Source organism: Salmo trutta, chromosome 14 (assembly GCF_901001165.1).
Source record: "Salmo trutta chromosome 14, fSalTru1.1, whole genome shotgun sequence".
In the NCBI taxonomy this organism is placed as follows: domain Eukaryota; kingdom Metazoa; phylum Chordata; class Actinopteri; order Salmoniformes; family Salmonidae; genus Salmo; species Salmo trutta.
Genome location: NC_042970.1, coordinates 12,990,946 through 13,011,990, shown reverse-complemented (window position 1 = coordinate 13,011,990; position 21,045 = coordinate 12,990,946). Strand labels below are relative to the sequence as shown.

The following is a 21,045-nucleotide window of genomic DNA, read 5'->3' as shown; positions in this document are numbered from 1 at the left end:
TGGTGTAATGCTCGCCGCCATTGAACTCTGGAGCAGTTGAAATGCGTTCACTAGAGTGATGAATCATGCTTCACAATCTGGCAGTCCAAGGGACGAATCTGTATACATACTTTTGGTCATGTAGTGTATATTTCCACACTGAGGTTGGAATAATACTGTGAAAATTATGACAATGCCTGTTTGAAAAGAGCTGTTTGAAAAGACCACGTGAAATTTCAGCCTGTTTTGATGGGATGGAGTTTTGGCCTGCCTGGTGACCTCACCAGGTAAATTAGTTAATAAACCAATAATAGAGTTCCAAACCTCTGCCAATAACAGCTACTTTTCATTTTTTTCTTTTTGACAATTTGAATTGAAAACCATCGCAGTAAGGTATTTAATTGTTACCCAGAAATGATTTGATATTGAGATAGAAACGGCTACATTGGACCTTTTTTAAGAAGGTCTGCCGGGCTTGGCTTTAGACGCAGACAGGGACTTCTGAGTGATTGTCATTACATCATTCAAATAAGTTTTGGCACATTGCTTTAATAACTTGACCCTGATTATAAAAGGAGAAGTAAACAATAACTTTTACTGAATCGGAGAAAGGAATAATGAGGAATTACCATTGGCACAACCAAACCCAAAACTAAAGCTGTTTTGAAATTGTAGGATACCTGTGTATTTCTCATTGTGTGTAAAAGTCATAATTATTTCAGCCCTACAGATTTAGGAGATTCATTTAAGACAGTTTGCTACAGCAGGAAATGTATCCTACAGCAACAGGAAATGTGAATACTTTTTTGTAGGGGTTGATACGTTTTAAAGTGAGAATTACAAACTTTAGAAGCCTTTTTTAACCTTGAAGACATTACAAGTTCGAATTTCAAGTTAGGGAAATTCTCAGCAAAAAAAAGAGTGCTCAAATTAAGATCGTACATCTGTATGACTAAACGGGATTCCGTTTTCTCCATTGTGAAGCCAAACCCTGGACAAGAACGCAGGAGAACTGACTGCATCAGGCAGGAGAACAAAATGAAAGTCCTGGGGAGAATCTCAATTGGATTTTCTTGATTCCTCGCATCCTCCCCTCTGTCCTCTCCTTGCCTCCTTTCGAAAAGGTCAAAGGTAATTGAGCAGAGGAAACGTGGGAACAAATGCTCTTGTATGAAATAAAACTCTCCTTCTCTAGTGCGTCATATGACAACCGCAAATGACAGAGGTGGAATCCCATAAATGTAGCTAGTTGTGCAAGACATTTTCCAGAGAAAAGTAGCATATGGTTTTTAAATGTTTGCATGCTTTTCTCATCCAAGAAAACAACAGCCGTTTCAAAGGGAGTGTGGGAGATTTTAAAACTCTTCCAAGATCGGATACACCTGAGCAATCGGGGATAGGAGCAAACTCCTCCGTTCACCTATTTAACGAATTGACACTCCAGTTGGTGACCAGTTATCGGTTTCCGCGTCACGGAGGAGAGGGGGATGGAGGAGACTAAGACAGGACAGACTTTTGCCCTATTGAGAATTTCCACAGATTTCATCAACAAGAAGAACATGCTCCTTGATCATTATTCTTTTGTTGTCTGTGGCTGAACAATCCATCAACCATTCAGACAATAGTTTATCATGTGACATCAACATCCTGGACTTCCTGACAGGCTGCCCCCAGGTGGTGAGGGTAGGCAACAACATATCTGCCACACTAGTAACCAAAAGGTTGCAAGATCAAATCCCTGAGCTGACAAGGTAATAATCTGTTGTTCTACCTCTGAACAAGGCAGTTAACCCACTGTTCCTAGGCCGTCATTGAAAATAAGAATTTGTTCTTAAAACTTCTTTCGGATAGGGGGTGGTATTTTGACGTCCGGATGAAAAGCATGCCCAAAGTAAACTGCCTGCTACTCAGGCCCAGAAGCCAGGATATGGATATAATTGGTAGATTTGGATAGAAAACACTCTAACGTTTCTAAAACTGTTAAAGTAATGTCTGTGAGTATAACGGAACTGAAATGGAAGGCGAAACCCCGAGGACAAACCATCCCAAAAAATTAAAAGTTCAGCATACCACTGATTTCAATGGTTGGCACTTTTATAATAGGGCGAAATCGTCCCCGATTGCAGTTCCTAGGGCTTCCACTAGATGTCAACAATCTTTAGAAAGAGTTTCAGGCTGGTTTTTGGAAAAATGAGGGAGAAGTTGTAGTTTTTCTAAGTGGCTCCCATTTTGGCTGTAGTGTTTCCAAGCGCATGGCCGAGACAGCGCTTTCTTTTTGTTTATCTCTGGTAAAGACAATAACGATTCTCCGTCTTAAATTGTATCATTTATTTGCGTATTAGGGTACCTAACGTTTAAAAAAATATATATATATTTAACCTTTATTTCACCAGGAAGGGCTCATTGAGATTTAAAATCTCTTTTTCAAGAGCGTCCTGGCCAAGATAGGCAGCGCCAAGTCATTACAAAAATTACAGACAAACAACATGAAAAACTACAAGTAATCTAGTAAAAACCATAGAATTAACAAAGAATATAACAAAATCAAAAACAGCACATTTTTTGATTATAAACGTTGATTGACTTGTTTGGATAAGTTTATTGGTAACGTTTGGGATTCATTTTGTATGCATTTTGAAGAAGGGAAACCGAGTGGATTATTGACTGAAGCGCGCCAGCTAAACTGAGTTTTTATGGATATAAAGAAGGACTTTATCGAACAAAAGGGCCATTTGTAATGTAATTGGGACCTTTTGGAGTGCCAACAGAAGAAGATCTTCAAAGGTAAGGCATATATTATATCGCTATTTCTGACTTTCGTGTCGCAACTCCCTGGTTGAAAATGATTTTATATGCATTTGTGTGCTTGTCACGCCCTGACCTTAGAGATACGTTTTATTTCCTCTAGTTTGGTTAGGTCAGGGTGTGATGTGGGGTGGGCAATCTAGTTTTTGTATTTCTTTGTTTTGGCCGAGTATGGTTTCCAATCAGAGGCAGCTGTCTATTGTTGTCTCTGATTGGGAATCATACTTAGACAGCCCTTTTCCCCACCTTCTGTTGTGGGATCTTGTTTTTGTACAGCTCAGTGAAAGCCTGCAGAACGTGACGTTCGTTTTCCTTTGTTTGTTATTTTTGTTTAGTGTTCTGAGTATAAATACAATTTTATCATGAGCACTTACCACGCTGCACCTTGTTCTTCTCCTTAAAACGATCATTACAGAAGATCCCACCACAAAAGGACAAAGCAGCGTGGTCAGGAGACATGGACCTGGGAAGACATCCTGGATGGCAAGGGATCCTGGACGTGGGAGGAGATCCAGGCTGGATGGGATCGCCTCCCATGGGAACAGGTGGAGGCAGCGAGAGCAGAGCGGCGATGAGATGAGGAACTAGCATGGCAACGAGGCAAGTACAAGAGGCAGCCCCCAATTTTGTTTTGGGGGGCACACGGGGAGATTGGCTAAGTCAGGGTTCAGACCTGAGCCAACTCCCTGTGCTTACCGTAGGGAGCATGTGACCAGTCAGGCACCGAGTTATGCTGTGATGCGCACTATATCGCCAGTGCGCATTCATAGCCCGGTGCGATCTGTGCCTGCGCCCCGCATTTGCCGTGCTAGAGTGAGCATTCAGCCAGGATGGATTGTGCCGGCTCAGCGCTCCTGGTCTCCAGTGCGCCTCCTCGGTCCAGGATATCCTGCGCCAGCTTTACGCACTGTGTCGCCAGTATGCCTTCACAGCCCAGTTTGTCCTGTGCCAACGCCCCACACTTGCCGGGCTAAACTGAGCATCCAGCCGGGACGGGTTGTGCTAGCCATATGCTCCAGACCTCCAGTGCGCCTCCACGGCCCAGTATATCCTGCGCCAGTTCTACGCACTGTGTCGCCAGCGCGCCTTCACAGCCCAGTTCATCCTGTGCCAGCGCCCTACACTTGCCGGGCTAAAGTAAGCATCCAGCCAGGACGGGTTGTGCCAACCCTAAGCTCCAGACCTCCAGTGCGCCTCCACGGCCCAGTATACCCTGTACCTGCTCTGCGCACCCGGTCTCCAGTGCGCCTCCCCAGTCCGGTGAGACCGGTTCCAGCTCCATGTAAGAAGCCTCCAGTGATGATCCATGGTCTGAAGCCTCCAGTGATGATCCATGGCCCGGAGCCTGTAGGGATGATCCATGGCACGAAGCCTCCAGTGATGATACATGGCCCAGAGCCTGTAGGGATGATCCATGGCACGAAGCCTCCAGTGATGATCCATGACCCGGAGCCTGTAGTGATAATCCATGGCCTGGAGCCTCCAGTGATAATCCATGGCACGAAGCCTCCAGTGATGATCCATGGCCCGGAGCCTCCAGTGATGATCCATGGCAAGAAGCCTCCAGCGACGGTCCCCAGTCCCGGAGCCTCCAGCGATGGTCCCCAGTCCGAAGCCTCCAGCGACGGTCCCCACCTTGGTCTTCTCCTTACGACGATCGTTACAGTGCTGGGCGCTGTCCTCAGATAATCGCATGGTTTGCTTTCGCCGAAAAGCCTTTTTGAAATCTGACACAGCGGCTGGATAAACAACAAGTTATGCTTTATTTTTATGTATTTCACTTGTGATTTCATGAAAGTGAAATATTTATAGTAATTTAATTTCAATTTCGCACTCTGCAATTTCACCGGATGCTGGCCAGATGGTATAAAATAAAAATTGACCCTCAACGCGGGGGCGCATCAGGGGACCGTGCTTAGTCCCCCCTGTACTCCCTGTATACCCACAACTGCGTGGCCATGCAGGACTCCAACACCATCATTCAGTTTGCTGACGACATGACTGTAGTAGGCCTGATCACCAACTATCAGAGACCTGTCAGTGCCAGGACGACAACCTCTCCCTCAATGTAAGCAAGACAATGGAGCTGATCGTGGACTGCAGGAAACGGAGGGGCGAGCACCCTCAATTTACATTGACGGGGCTGTGGTCGAGCAGGTTGAGAGCTACAAGTTCCTCAGTGTCCACATCACTAAGGATCTATCATGGTCCACACACACCAACACAGTTGTGAAGAGAGCACAGCAATGCCTCTTTCTTCTGAAAAGATTTGGCATGGGCCCTCAGATCCTCAAAGTTCTACAGCTGCACCATTGAGAGCATCTTGACTGGCTGCATCCCTACTTGATATGGTAACTGCTTAGCATCCGGCCGCAAGGTGCTACAGATGGTAGTGCAGTACAAGAGTGCAACACTTGGTCCGAGCTCCCTGCTATCCAGGACCTCTATACCAGGAGATGTCAGAGGCCCTAAACATTTTCAAAGACTCCAGCCACCCTAGTCATAGACTGTTCTCTCTGCTACCGCACGGCAAGCGGTACTGATGCACCAAGTCTGGAACCAACAGGACCCTGAACAGCTTCTAACCCCAAGCCATAAGACTGCTGAATAGTTAGTACAGGTAGTTATTTGGTTAACTATTTAACTATCTGCATTGACCCAACATTGACCCAACTTTTTTGTCTCATCACATATGTTGCTGCTACTGTTTATTATCTGTCACTTTATTCCTAGTCATATGTACATATCTACCTCAATTTCCTCGTACCCCTGCACATCGACTTGGTTCTGGTACCCTGTATATATAGCCAAGTTATCGTTACTCATTGTGTATTTATTATTACTTTTATTATTACGTGTTTTACTTTTCTATAATTTCTCCATTTTATTTTTCTCTGCATTGTTGGGAAGGGCCCGTAAGTAAGCATTTCACTGTTAGTCTACACCTGTTGTTTACAAAGCATGTGATGAATACAATTTGATTTGACATGTGGAAGAGAATTCCTATTGTTGTGGGTGTGCTGCTGCTCCTACTGTGCTGCTTTTAAAACAGGTAAGGTAATATATTTTGTTTACATTTTTATTTATCCTACCGTAACTCACACAAGTAATAAGACAGAAACGTAAGTACGACGTACAATTTAAATACAATGATGTTTGCTTGGCGTTTATTCTAGACAAAATGCATTTACACGAGCAATGATATGGATGAATTTCAACCAAGAATGGTATGTTATCATAAACGGCTTCACCTTTTAACAAGGACTGAAGCGAAACAGCTAATCTCAACTGAAGCCCTGATTTGGAAAAGTGTATTTAAACCCGCTCCAGCTTGTCCAGGAGTTGGGAAATTGAATTGACTTTCCTTTGCCCTCTGGTGATTTATTGAGTCTGAACATTCTAAGGACGATAATAGCATGCAATTGAAGCATACCGTTCACCATTTTCTTGACAACCGTCTTGTTTTATCTAGTTGGGGTGAAAGGCATGATAACTCTGTGGGAAATCATCTTAAATATGACAATTCCAGAGAGTGAAATTGGCAGGATGTTTTGATTCAGTGCAGATGTGTGAGAGTGGAGGAAGGAGAATGGCGTCTGGGCCTGCTGCAGGCCATCGAGGACCTGTAGTAATCAGCTGCAGGACAGCTCTGTGTTCCAGCACACTGGCTCTGGCTGTTGTGTTGTGGAAGTGGGCTATAGTCCAATACATCTGCTGATCTCACAGATTGAGCCATTATTTACTATTCCATTCATAATACCAAGAAACCTAAATCAACAAATGGGATTGTGAAGACCTGAAGATGATGTGCAGAGTGTGTGTTTAGAAATGTCTCTGCAAAGAGCAAGTTTAGAAATGTCTCAGACAGTAAAACAGGCCTGCATTTTGCTGTCTACTGCAAGACAGTTGTGATGTCTGAAATAAACTAAAAGTTTGATGAAATCTATAATTTGGTAGACCTATGAAAACAGGCATCAGAATAAACACCTCTATCTTTCTGTCTGCCATTTGTCCTTAAATGTTTTAGTGTTGAAAACATAAATCAGCAATAAAGAAAAATGAAAGCAGGAGTGTACCAGAAACTTGTACGGAGCTGGAGTTTGACTAGGACAGTTTCATTAGTCACTGATGGCTGTGTTTGGTCTCTGTGCCGGGACGGGTCTCCGTACACACTGTCACTTTATACACATTAGCCTCCCTGGAACACATCTGTCAACAAGAGGACAACCAATAACTACAACCATAATAATACTGAGCAAAACACATGCAAGGCTTTGTTTTTCTGCTGGAAGTTATATGTTTACATCAATAACAAGATGGTTAAGATTTAAAGATTAGTACAGATTTTTCCATCCCCCACCCCCCTGGCATAATCATGTCTTCCTCTCCTGTCCCTATGCCTAGGTAGGAAAGGCATCAGTATGAAGAAGTGTAGCAACTCTCTAGCACGTTGCTCTGCTCAACTAAAACAAATGGTAACAAATATTTTGTCAACATGTATTTAGTTGGTAGCTGTGCTCCAGTTTAACCTAATGGAAATAGTCTTCGCATAAATAAAATGTCTCTCATATCATTGCACTGAATGATGTCAATGAAGTAAAAAAGGCAGAGAGCATCCTGTATCTCACAGCCAATACTGTAGTGTATTTTAAAGTGTATATCTTGGACCAATGGCAGCCATGAGGCCACTTTAGGCCCATTCAAGTCCAGCTAGGTCACAATGTTTTGCTTTGAAATAATGGAGGTTCCATCTGTTTACACCTTTGTTTCCTCTGTGTGTCTCTGTGGCTTGAATTGGCAGTCAGTCGGCAGCTTGAAAGAGTCTGTCCCAGATTGCATGTTGCTTTATGACTGCGCGCCGTGTCGGGAGGAAAGCATTGTTTGTTATGCTCTCCCTCTCGCTCCCAGAGTTGCAGAATGTGTTAAATGGTATTGCTCTAGTTTAAAGGTAAGTCATGAGTGGCTAAAAAAAACAGTGTGACCTTCAGTACCTACATGCTGCCTCCAAGTGGCCTTCACATGTTTCCGGTTCTCGGGAAAAGATCACTTTAGTGAGGTGCAATGGACCGAGCAATCGTGGTCCTGTTGTTTCTTTCAGATCATCTGAGCAGATGTTCAGATTTACATTATGTCCCACTGTATACAACTGTCTGCGGTTCCTCTAAATATTGAAATTAGATCCAACGTTTAGATGGCATACATAAATCTAGTTGCGCGGAACATCAGAGATGATTGCCCCTCTGCAAGTCAAATAAATGTAAAGCTTGTGATATAAAACATTTTGACTGGTCTGTGCTATTTTACATGCACTGATGCTGTTGTTCTCAAGCCTGGGCTCATGGTTCCACGTAAAGGCGTTACCGGCGGTTTCTGTTTTTACTAAAGTGTAAAGCGTATCCATGAGTCTGACTAGTATGGGAAAAGCTGCTGACAGACTATAAGAAACTTCTTTCCCTCCAACTGCCATGATATTGGCCGTGTCAGAAATCTGTCGTGCCTACTACTTACAAAAACTGCATACTGTGTACTAATCGTACTACATACTATTTAGAACTTACTGTTTACTAAAAATGTATGTACTAAGCAACACATAACATACCAGGCTCATTGATACTGAGAATGCATGATCTAATGTGCGATTGCCTTGTTCCCGCCATTCATTCATTTGGCAAGATGCTTCCCCTTATCTGATTGTCAGCTGTCAAACATACACGGACCTGAAAAGACAATGCTCTTCCTCAATAGCATGCAGCAAATTTGTAATATTATGAAATTGCACATACAATAAAACACTCTATTTTTGCATACTCAAACGTCCTACTAAAGACCCACGGATATTCGGACATGGACAATAATCTTGGCATGTTCAACCAAAAATGCAAAAATTTGTCATAAGAAATGTTTGCCTTGGGACAGAGCAACAAAATACTGACTACCTGAGACATTAAATATACATTTAGAGTGGAAGTAGAGAAGCATGTAATTGTGGTAGAATCAGCTGTGAATTAATGTGCAGCAGTGAGGGTTCAACAAATCAATGCTTTCCCATCTACCCTTTGTTGATCGTTATTAAATGAGCTATTCCATCAAGTGTGTCTTATCGCCTATAAAAACACTAGATTTTCAATTTTACAGGTCATAGCCAGTCCAGGAGAGAGTGTAGAGGTTAGGTACATAGTCTAAGCCCCAAATCACTCTGCACAACCTCAAGAGGCATAACCGTTTAGAGTGATATTATCCAATGAGTTATATCATCGGTCCACTTCCATTTGAAGTGGAAAGTTGGACTGTGTTTATCCCCTGGCTGACCTCCATTTTGCCTATTAACTTGTCCAATGTTATTGTACTGTTACAATCCAATGTTATTTCTTCCATGTGGATTTCAAAAACGTGGTCTACACAAATTGCATAGTAGACCTACTGGTAACTGCCAAAATAAAGGAAAACCCAAGATAAAATGTATTTTAATAGGGCGTTGTGCTACCACGAGTAACCAAAACAGCTTCAATACGCCTTGGCATAGATTCTACAATTGTCTGGAACTCTATTGGAGGGATGCGACACCATTGTTCCATGATAAATTCCATAATTTTTTTGTTTTGTTGACAGTGGTGGAAAACGCTGTCTCAGGCGCAGCTCCAGAATCTCCCATAAGTGTTAATTGGATTGAGATCTGGTGACTGAGGCACACACACACACACACACACACACACACACACACACACACACACACACACACACACACACACACACACCCTTTAAACCCCTTATGCTCATTTGAGACCCCTCTTTCAAAGTCACTGAGATCTCTACTTCTAGACATGGTACCCAAAATAACGGTCCACTGGGCATTTTTATACATGACGCTAAGTATGATGCGATGTTAATTACTTAACTCGGTAACCACACCTGTGTGGAAGTACCTGCTTTCGATATACTTTGTATCGTTCATTTACTCGTGTTTCCTTTATTTTGGTTGTTACCTGTATATGTATGACTATATGTGTTTATGTGTAAGTATATTAATTTGTAGCTCTATCTTACCTGTTAATGTGGGATTGAGGCCTATAGCAGTAAGCCGGACATGGCTTGAATTTTGAGGTATGAAAATGTCTGAAAAACATATGATTTTTTTTTTGTGAACTAACAGGTTATTTCTAGGGTATCCTGCCTTGTTTGAACTATCTGTTAAGTTGGAATGGGCTAAACTGCTCTGGCACATAATATGTGAAAGCAAACTAATGCAGACAGTATGTGTTTATGGCTCTCATCAACCCAAATGCAACACATATTGGGTCCTGCTACAAACCTCTTTCCTGTCTTGTTCTTGACTTAGACTGTCTTTCTCTTTTTTATTTCCATAATTGCAAATGTCAGTGCTCCTATAACTGCATGTAGTGGCTTGATACAGGGTCATTACACAAGTTATTCCAGTGATTTACTCTGGTAGAAGATCTGTGTAAAGTAGGCTATAGTGTGGCCAGGCATTCCAGTGCTATAGATATTTTTCTTCGAAGGTGGTCTTTGAGGGGTGAAATTAAATGTGTTTTTCATAATATGGTTTAATCAGTTCATTCTTGTTAGGCAGCAATGACTTCAATTCAAGCTAAACTAAAGTTAAACAAATGTGACATTTGCCATCTGTGAACTATTCTACGGAAGTTATTAAACATCCAATTGAACCACCTCTCAATAAGGGGTGGATTATGCTATATAAATACGATCTTATTTTCACTTTTGATTGAAAACGCCTAATGTTCTGAAACATATGAGTGGGGAGATGTAGTGTCTGGGAGTCCAGGCCCACCAGCCACCTGTGGGACAGATTGTTTGGCAGATGAACCAGGGCCGTGAGGTCAAACAGCTGGGTGTGAGAAAAACCCTCCCTGGACCACAGCTCTGTATAGCTCTGTATACATATGTAGTTCTGTATAGATGTGTAGCTCTGTATAGATGTGTAGCTCTGTGTAGATATGTAGCTCTGTGATGCTCTGTATACATATATAGCTCTGTGTAGCTCTGTATAGATATGTAGCTCTGTGTAGCTCTGTATAGACATGTAGCTTTGTGTAGCTCTGTATAGATATGTAGCTCTGTATAGCTCTGTGTAGATATGTAGCTCCGTATCGATGTGTAGCTCTGTATCGATATGTAGCTCTGTATAGATGTATAGATATGTAGCTCTGTGTAGATATGTAGCTCTGCTTCCCTGTGGCTCAGTTGGTAGAGCATGGTCTTTGCAACGCCAGCATGGTGTGTGCAACGCCAGGGTTGTGGGTTCGATTTCCATGGGGGGCCAGTACAAAAAATTAAAATAAATAAATAAAATGCATGAAATGAAATGTATGTATTCACTACTGTAAGTCCCTCTGGATAAGAGCCTCTGCTAAATGACTGTGATGTGTAGCTCTGTATAGATGCTTAGCTCTGCATAGCAGATAATGAATGACAGAAGAGGAGTACAGATATCAGGCTAGCATTAAGGCCATCTTCAGCAAAATAAATTGCTTGTTTCAATTTGTAGATAATACCTCCAAATACATCTCAGGCAAATCATAACAGGATAGACTTACAATATCACCAAACTGAAATAGAACACACCTCATCACAGATATGTATCTGGATGTAAATATTGTGAGAAGAATTTTCCAGGTATAATATAACACAATACAGTTTTCACTATAACACATTTTGTCATCTAGGATTTTTACTTCCTGGTTTCATTCTGTTTTCTAGGATTTTCACTTCCTGGTTCCATTGTGTTTTCTAGGAATAAGGATCACAGAGCATTTAGACACCACTGTACCTGTTTGTATGCATTAGGTAAAGGTGTTTCCTTAAGAGTTACAACTCAAGGAAACCATTAGGATGTCATAAATCCAGTCATTCATTTATATTTATTATTGGTTAGAAAAATCCATGCTCAGTCCCAGGAATGCATATTTAATTTTTGTTGGGCTGCTCTAAGGCCACATATTTCTCCCCTGTGCACTCTCCTGTCTGTCCTTCTACTAGTAATCCTGGGGATCAACCAGAGGAAAGCTTGGGGGCTTTGGTCCGAACCATGAAACCCTTCCAGCAGGCAGGGAAGGATTATCTGTCCCTAAGGACCTGTTTTCAAGCCCTTCAAACTGCCAACTCTGAGAGACGTCAGGTGGAGTTAAGCACTGTAAAACAACTTCCCTAAGACCAAACCACACACAATACCTCAGGATCAGAGACTCAAAAAGGAGTGGCTGAATGTCGATTGGGCTGGAAAACTGTTGTGCTTAAGCCACGTAAGAACTTGTTTGTGCAGGTAAGATTTATGCAGACCCCAGGAGCGGAATTTTAGGGAGTCTTTTTCCATTATTAGCACATGTTCTGTGTTAGCAGAGATAATGATGAGTATCATTCGAAGTAAAGCATCTCTGGTGTGATGCACTGCATACAGTTCTTCTAGCTCTGGTAAAATGAAGTGTGTTGCGTGCTGTATAGTTGAGGCCCACCCATTACAAATATCCAGAAATGTATCTATGTTTATTTGGAATGCAGTAAACACCAGGTGGAAAGAGGTCAAAAACATTAGCAAAACATTTATACTGCTTGGTATCCTAAAGCCATTAGCCGAAGCCCCAAGTGTTTCCCAGGAAGTTTGAGTACTGTGGAGATCAACATTTTAGTGCAGCTGCTCTCTTGCTTCCTCCAGCCTCACAGGTTGAAAGCCCCTCACAATTATCTCAAACTGTGTTTTTAATTCACAATGAAATTAAACACAGACTGCCTCTTGCTAATCAGGAGACTCTGAGGTATGTTGTGGTGAACTGTCATTACAATTGAATTGTGGGAACCTGCTCTAATTAAGTATGTAGTGGGTCTATCCACTGGATGGCTCTGAATGCACTGTCATGCAGTCAAAGCTAATAACCACTTTTGGATATTTTTATTTTTATCTAACCTTTATTTTATCAGGGAGTCATAAGTGTATATTTTATCAGGAAACTAACAAGTCGTTGGCTGTTCAGTATTTCATGTATCACCCCTGGTGTTCTGTTAAATTATTTTGCTATTTGAACAATTTATTTTTGTATAGAAACTCTGAAACATGAGCTTGTCTGACGTGTCGGACTTGACAATAGTTGCTATCCATCGGAGTGCTGCGATTGGTTGGCCACAATTCTGGGGCGTGGCTTAGCGAAGGGTAAATTCCATTTGCAGTTTGGCTCCCTCAGTCATAAACGACTAAATTTCTGTGACCTCTATGTGAGTAACATTTGCGTGACAGCTCTTTGAAGGGGAGCGAACATGGGCCTTGGGGACATACCTCAGTGTATCCGGAGAGGAAGAGGCGAAGCAAGAGTGTTTACTCCGCCCAAAATCTGTCCAAGAAAATAAGACCAGGGAGGTCAATGAGAGTCAAAAAATTGAATTGCTAATTTGCTACGTGAGGCTTATTTGATCAAATAGAAGTTTCGTAATGGTTAGGTTGTTACGAATGCGCTGATTGTATGTGGATTCACGTGGCATTTCGGCAAAAAAAAAGTATTTTATTTTTTGACTTAATATCGGAGTTATGACTGTTGTTCAAGCAGGTTGATGTTTATTGTCATGGAGGCAGAACTGAGCGGTTTCTGCTAGATGGGCCAGCTGCAAAGTCAACATTGGCAATATTGTCAAAGTTATGGAAACAAAAATGTAATTTTTGCTCTTAAATTAAGGTTAGGGTTAGGCATTAGGGTTAGCAGCGTGGTTAGGGTTAGGCATTAGGGTTAGCAGCGTGGTTAGGGTTAGGCATTAGGGTTAGCAGCATGGTTAAGGTTAGGCATTAGGGTTAGCAGCGTGGTTAGGGTTAGGCATTAGGGTTAGCAGCGTGGCTGGGTTAGGCATTAGGGTTAGCAGCGTGGTTAGGGTTAGGCATTAGGGTTAGCAGCGTGGTTAGGGTTAGGCATTAGGGTTAGCAGCATGGTTAAGGTTAGGCATTAGGGTTAGCAGCGTGGTTAGGGTTAGGCATTAGGGTTAGCAGCATGGTTAAGGTTAGGCATTAGGGTTAGCAGCGTGGTTAGGGTTAGGCATTAGGGTTAGCAGCGTGGTTAGGGTTAGGCATTAGGGTTAGCAGCGTGGTTAGGGTTAGGAATTAGGGTTAGCAGCATGGTTAAGGTTAGGCATTAGGGTTAGCAGCGTGGTTAGGGTTAGGCATTAGGGTTAGCAGCGTGGCTGGGTTAGGCATTAGGGTTAGCAGCGTGGTTAGGGTTAGGCATTAGGGTTAGCAGCGTGGTTAGGGTTAGGCATTAGGGTTAGCAGCATGGTTAAGGTTAGGCATTAGGGTTAGCAGCATGGTTAGAGTTAGGCATTAGGGTTAGCAGCATGGCTGGGTTAGGCATTAGGGTTAGCAGCGTGGTTAGGGTTAGGAATTAGGGTTAGCAGCATGGTTAAGGTTAGGCATTAGGGTTAGCAGCGTGGTTAGGGTTAGGCATTAGGGTTAGCAGCGTGGCTGGGTTAGGCATTAGGGTTAGCAGCGTGGTTAGGGTTAGGCATTAGGGTTAGCAGCGTGGTTAGGGTTAGGCATTAGGGTTAGCAGCGTGGTTAGGGTTAGGCATTAGGGTTAGCAGCGTGGCTGGGTTAGGCATTAGGGTTAGCAGCGTGGTTAGGGTTAGGCATTAGGGTTAGCAGCATGGTTAGGGTTAGGCATTAGGGTTAGCAGCGTGGTTAAGGTTAGGCATTAGGGTTAGCAGCATGGTTAGGGTTAGGCATTAGGGTTAGCAGCGTGGTTAGGGTTAGGCATTAGGGTTAGCAGCATGGTTAGGGTTAGGCGTTAGGGTTAGCAGCGTGGTTAGGGTTAGGCATTAGGGTTATCAGCGTGGTTAAGGTTAGGTTTAAAATCTGATTTTTTGACTTTGCGGCTGTGCCAGCTAGTGACCATTCTGCAGAGCTGTCTCCAGGGCAATAGATGCCAACTTAGATTGTTCACACACGTAACTGCCCTCTCATTAAATGGTCACACCTGATCTCTCCTCCTGCTTGCCTTCCATCTTTGAGGACATGTATTTGCATTGTTAGAGCGGTTACTCGACTATTGTGTGCATATACAGTGCATTCGGAAAGTATTCAGACCCCTTGACTTTTTCCACATTTTGTTGTTACAGCCTTGGATTACATTTTTCCCCCACATCAATCTACACACAATACCCCATAATGACAAAGCAAAAGCAGGTTTTTAGACATTTTTGCAAATGTATACAATCCTTTTTTTTTAAATACCACATTTACATAAGTATTCGGACTCTTTACTCAGTACTTTGTTGAAGCACCTTTGGCAGCGATTACAGCCTTGAGTCTTCTTGGGTATGATGCTACAAGCTTGGCACACCTGTATTTGGGGAGTTTGTCCCATTCTTCTCTGCAGATCCTGAGCGCTATGGAGCAGGTTTCATCAAGGATCTCTCTGTACTTTGCTCCGTTAATCTTGCCCTCGATACTGACTAGTCTCCCAGTCCCTGCCGCTGAAAAACATCCCCACAGCATGATGCTGCCACCACCATGCTTCACCATAAGGATGGTGCCAGGTTTCCTCCAGACGTGAAGCTTGGCATTCAGGCCAAAGAGTTCAATCTTGGTTTCATCAGACCAGATCAGATCTTGTTTCTCATGGTCAGAGTCCTTTAGGTGCCTTTTGGCAAACTCCAAGCGGGCTGTCATGTGCCTTTTACTGAGGAGTGGCTTCCGTGTGGCCACTCTGCCATAAAGACCTGATTTGTGGAGTGAGGCAGAGATGGTTGTCTTTCTGGAAGGTTCTCCCATCTCCACAGAGGAACTCTGGAGCTCTGTCAGAGTGACCATTGGGCTCATGGTCACCTCCCTGACCAAGGCGCTTCTCCCCAGATTGCTTAGTTTGGCCAGGTGGCCAGCTCGAGGAAGAGTTGTGGTGGTTCCAAACTTCTTCAATTTAAGAATGAATGAGGCCACTGTGTTCTTGGGGACCTTCAATGCTGCAAAAATGTTTTGGTTCCCTTCCCCAAATTACAGACAATTCCTTCAACCTCATGGCTTGGTTTTTTGCTCTGACATGCACTGTCAACTGTGGGACCTTCTACAGACAGTATTTATGCTGCAGTAGTTTATGTGTCGGGGGGCTAGGGTCAGTCTGGAGTATTTCTCTTGTCTTTTCCGGTGTCCTGTGTGAATTTAAATATGCTCTCTCTAATTCTCTCTTTCTTTCTTTCTTTCTTTCTCTCTCTCGGAGGACCTGAGCCCTAGGACCATGCCTCAGGACTACCTGGCTTGATGACTCCTTGCTGTCCCCAGTTCACCTGGCCGTGCTGCTGCTCCAGTTCCAACTGTTCTGCCTGCAGCTATGGAACCCTGACCTGTTCACCGGACGTGCTACCTGTCCCAGACCTGCTGTTTTCAACTCTCTAGAGACAGCAGGAGCGGTAGAGATACTCTCAAAGATCGGCTATGAAAAAGCCAACTGACACTTACTCTTGTTTTACTGACTTGTTGCACCCTCGACAACTACTATGATTATTATTATTTGACCATGCTGGTCATTTATGAACGTTTGAACATCTAGGCCATGTGCTGTTATAATCTCCACCTGGGACAGCCAGAAGAGGACTGGCCAGCCCTCATAGCCTGGTTCCTCTCTAGGTTCCTTCCTAGGTTTTGGCCTTTCTTGGGAGTTTTTCCTAGCCACCGTGCTTCTACACTTGCATTGCTTGCTGTTTGGGGTTTTAGGCTGGGTTTCTGTACAGCACTTTGAGATATCAGCTGATGTAAGAAGGGCTATATAAATACATTTGATTTGATTTGATTTGATTTGACTGCGTGGCCATGCACGCCTCCAACTCAATCATCAAGTTTGCAGACGACACTACAGTGGTAGGATTGATTACCAACAATGACAAGACGGCCTACAGGGAAGAGGTGAGGGCCCTCGGAGTGTGGTGTCAGGAAAATAACCTCACACTCAATGTAAACAAAACAAAGGAGATGATCGTGGACTTCAGGAAACAGCAGAGGGAGCAGCCCCCAATCTACATTGACGGGACAGTAGTGGAGAGGGTGGAGAGTTTTATGTTCCTCGGCATACACATCACGGACAAACTGAAATGGTCCACCCACACAGACAGCGTGGTGAAGAAGGCGCAGCAGTGCCTCTTCAACCTCAGGAGGCTGAAGAAATTCGGCTTGTCACCAAAAACACTCACAAACTTTTACAGCTGCACAATCGAGAGCATCCTGTCGGGCTGTATCACAGCCTGGTACGGCAGCTGCTCTGCCCATAACCGGAAGGCTCTCCAGAGGGTAGTGAGGTCTGCACAACGCATCACCGAGTGCAAACTACCTGCCCTCCAGGACACCTACACCACCCGATGTCACAGGAAGGCCAAAAAGATCATCAAGGACAACAACCACCCGAGCCACTGCCTGTTCACCCCGCTAACATCCAGAAGGCGAGGTCAGTATAGGTGCATCAAAGCTGGAACCGAGAGACTGAAAAACAGCTTCTATCTCAAGGCCATCAGACTGTTATACTGACTCAACTCCACCCACTTTAATAATGGAAAAATTGATGTAGTCAATTTATCACAAGCCACTTTATATTAGATAATGTTTACTTACCCTACATTACTCATCTCTTATTTATATACTGTACGCTATACCATCTACTGCATCTTGCCATCTGATGTAATTAAATGTATCACTAGCTTCTTTAAACAATGCCACTTTATATAATGTTCTCATACCCTACATTGCTCATCTCATATGTATATACTGTACTCTATACCATCTACTGCATCTTGCCTATGCCGTTCGGCCATCACTCATTCATATATTTTTATATACATATTCGTATTCATTCCTTTACACTTGTGTGTATAAGGTAGTTGCTGTGAAATTGTTAGGTTATATTACTTTTTAGATATTACTGCATGGTCGGAACTAGAAGCACAAGCATTTCACTACACTTGCATTAACACCTGCTAACCATGTGTATGTGACAAATACATTTGATTTGATTTGGAAAAAACATTAAAAACCTGTTTTTTTCTTTGATATTATGGAGTATTGTGTGTAGATTGATGAGGAAAAACTTGTATTTAATCCATTTTAGAATAAGGCTGTAATGTAACAAAATGTGGAAAAAGTACTTGTATAAAAAATACTTGTATAATATATAATATTTGTTGTATCTCAATAGGTATTCCTTTTTTCAGGGCATATGAAGTGAATGTCTAAATGAGAAAATGCAAACATAAAAACTATTCTAATTGCTAATCCAAGAAGTGTCATTAAATGAGTCGATTTAAAAGAAAGAAAACAAAACAGAAAATGGCTTGCTGAGATAGAGAGACAGAAACACAGAAAATGGCTTGCTGAGAGAGAGAGAGAGAGAGAGAGAGAGAGAGAGAGAGAGAGAGAGAGAGAGAGAGAGAGAGAGAGAGAGAGAGAGAGAGAGAGAGAGAGATAGATAGATAGATCTGGGTACTGCTGTAACCTGAGGAGCCTGAGGCTAGGCTATGAGCTAATATTCTTCCTGAGGAAACAGATCAGATGGAAGCTGCCCATTCAACCATGGGCTTCCATCTCTACCTCCTGTCTGCTGAGCCCTCAACCAGGCACCCTGGTCAAAGCCAGTTTGGGATTGAAATGCCTAAGTGGCTAGGTTTAAAACATCTATTTAAACATAATATATCAAGAGTGCCTTGGCATTTTTTAAATGGTATCCTCAACCAGACCACTGAGATGGAATGTTTAAACATGCAAGCAAGTACCATAATAAATGTCATAAATTGATATGGAATGAATTTAGAGCCTTTAGTACACAGTTGATGAAGAAGGTATTTGACTAATTACAAGAACTATATCAATATTTTAAAGAGTTCAACAGTATACTCTTCTGTTCAGCAATGTTGTTTTTCTATACAGTAATTAAAGCTTAGTCATATAATTTCCTACCCTTTCTTTTGACACAAGGGATGAGTAAGTATGTTTCCCAATGTGGCTTCACAAAACAGCAGCAGAGTGGGTGAACTTAAGACTGTAAAGTCTCCTACCTCTGCAACGGCTCCTCTCCCCTCTTCACAAATGGATGTCCCAACCAATACTAAGCTATATTCCAGTGTGAGTTATTCCACAGGTTTATCTTCATAAGTCAGGTCTCCTTCTCATTGAGGGAAGACAATACACTCAGGCTCTTGCACTTGTTTGGAAATCGATTGTTCGGAAAAGTCAGCGGAGTCCCAGTGCCTGGAGCTCCTTTCAGCTGGGGAGAGTGCTGCAGGTCCTAGTGCCTGGAGCTCCTTTCAGCTGGGGAGAGTGCTGCAGGTCCTAGTGCCTGGAGCTCCTTTCAGCTGGGGAGAGTGCTGCAGGTCCTAGTGCCTGGAGCTCCTTTCAGCTGGGGAGAGTGCTGCAGGTCCTAGTGCCTGGAGCTCCTTTCAGCTGGGGAGAGTGCTGCAGGTCCTAGTGCCTGGAGCTCCTTTCAGCTGGGGAGAGTGGTGCAGGTCCTAGTGCCTGGAGCTCCTTTCAGCTGGGGAGAGTGGTGCAGGTCCCAGTGCCTGGAGCTCCTTTCAGCTGGGGAGAGTGCTGCAGGTCCTAGTGCCTGGAGCTCCTTTCAGCTGGGGAGAGTGCTGCAGGTCCTAGTGCCTGGAGCTCCTTTCAGCTGGGGAGAGTGCTGCAGGTCCTAGTGCCTGGGGCTCCTTTCAGCTGGGGAGAGTGCTGCAGGTCCTAGTGCATGGAGCTCCTTTCAGCTGGGGAGAGTGCTGCAGGTCCTAGTGCCTGGAGCTCCTTTCAGCTGGGGAGAGTGGTGCAGGTCCTAGTGCCTGGGGCTCCTTTCAGCTGGGGAGAGTGCTGTAAGTCCCAGTGCCTGGGGCTCCTTTCAGCTGGGGAGAGTGCTGCAGGTCCTAGTGCCTGGAGCTCCTTTCAGCTGGGGAGAGTGCTGCAGGTCCCAGTGCCTGGGGATCCTTTCAGCTGGGGAGAGTGCTGCAGGTCCCAGTGCCTGGAGCTCCTTTCAGCTGGGGAGAGTGCTGCAGGTCCCAGTGCCTGGGGCTCCTTTCAGCTGGGGAGAGTGCTGCAGGTCCTAGTGCCTGGAGCTCCTTTCAGCTGGGGAGAGTGCTGCAGGTCCCAGTGCCTGGGGCTCCTTTCAGCTGGGGAGAGTGCTGCAGGTCCTAGTGCCTGGAGCTCCTTTCAGCTGGGGAGAGTGCTGCAGGTCCCAGTGCCTGGGGCTCTTTTCAGCTGTGGAGAGTGCTGCAGGTCCTAGTGCCTGGAGCTCCTTTCAGCTGGGGAGAGTGCTGCAGGTCCCAGTGCCTGGGGCACCTTTCAGCTGGGGAGAGTGCTGCAGGTCCCAGTGCCTGGAGCTCCTTTCAGCTGGGGAGAGTGCTGCAGGTCCTAGTGCCTGGAGCTCCTTTCAGCTGGGGAGAGTGCTGCAGGTCCTAGTGCCTGGGGCTCCTTTCAGCTGGGGAGAGTGCTGCAGGTCCCAGTGCCTGGGGCTCCTTTCAGCTGGGGAGAGTGCTGCAGGTCCTAGTGCCTGGAGCTCCTTTCAGCTGGGGAGAGTGCTGCAGGTCCCAGTGCCTGGGGAACCTTTCAGCTGGGGAGAGTGCTGCAGGTCCCAGTGCCTGGAGCTCCTTTCAGCTGGGGAGAGTGCTGCAGGTCCCAGTGCCTGGGGCTCCTTTCAGCTGGGGAGAGTGCTGCAGGTCCTAGTGCCTGGAGCTCCTTTCAGCTGGGGAGAGTGCTGCAGGTCCCAGTGCCTGGGGCTCCTTTCAGCTGGGGAGAGTGCTGCAGGTCCTAGTGCCTGGAGCTCCTTTCAGCTAGGGAGAGTGCTGCAGGTCCCAGTGCCTGGGGCTCTTTTCAGCTGGGGAGAGTGCTGCAGGTCCTAGTGCCTGGAGCTCCTTTCAGCTGGGGAGAGTGCTGCAGGTCCCAGTGCCTGGGGCACCTTTCAGCTGGGGAGAGTGCTGCAGGTCCCAGTGCCTGGAGCTCCTTTCAGCTGGGGAGAGTGCTGCAGGTCCCAGTGCCTGGGGCTCCTTTCAGCTGGGGAGAGTGCTGCAGGTCCCAGTGCCTGGGGCTCCTTTCAGCTGGGGAGAGTGCTGCAGGTCCTAGTGCCTGGGGCTCCTTTCAGCTGGGGAGAGTGCTGCAGGTACTAGTGCCTGGGGCTCCTTTCAGCTGGGGAGAGTGCTGCAGTTCCTAGTGCCTGGAGCTCCTTTCAGCTGGGGAGAGTGGTGCAGGTCCTAGTGCCTGGAGCTCCTTTCAGCTGGGGAGAGTGCTGCAGGTCCCAGTGCCTGGGGC

General features: G+C 44.7%; 1 protein-coding gene across 1 annotated transcript in view; it reads right to left on the bottom strand.

Moving 5' to 3' along the window:
* LOC115207427 (nerve growth factor) overlaps nucleotides 1–18,954 on the bottom strand; it is a 30,058-nt gene extending 11,104 nt beyond the window's left edge. The window contains exon 1 of the mRNA XM_029774497.1: nucleotides 18,822–18,954. The gene's annotated coding sequence lies outside the window, so the exon portion shown is untranslated. The remainder of the gene's footprint in view (nucleotides 1–18,821) is intronic.
* Between the last annotated feature and the right edge of the window lie 2,091 nt (nucleotides 18,955–21,045).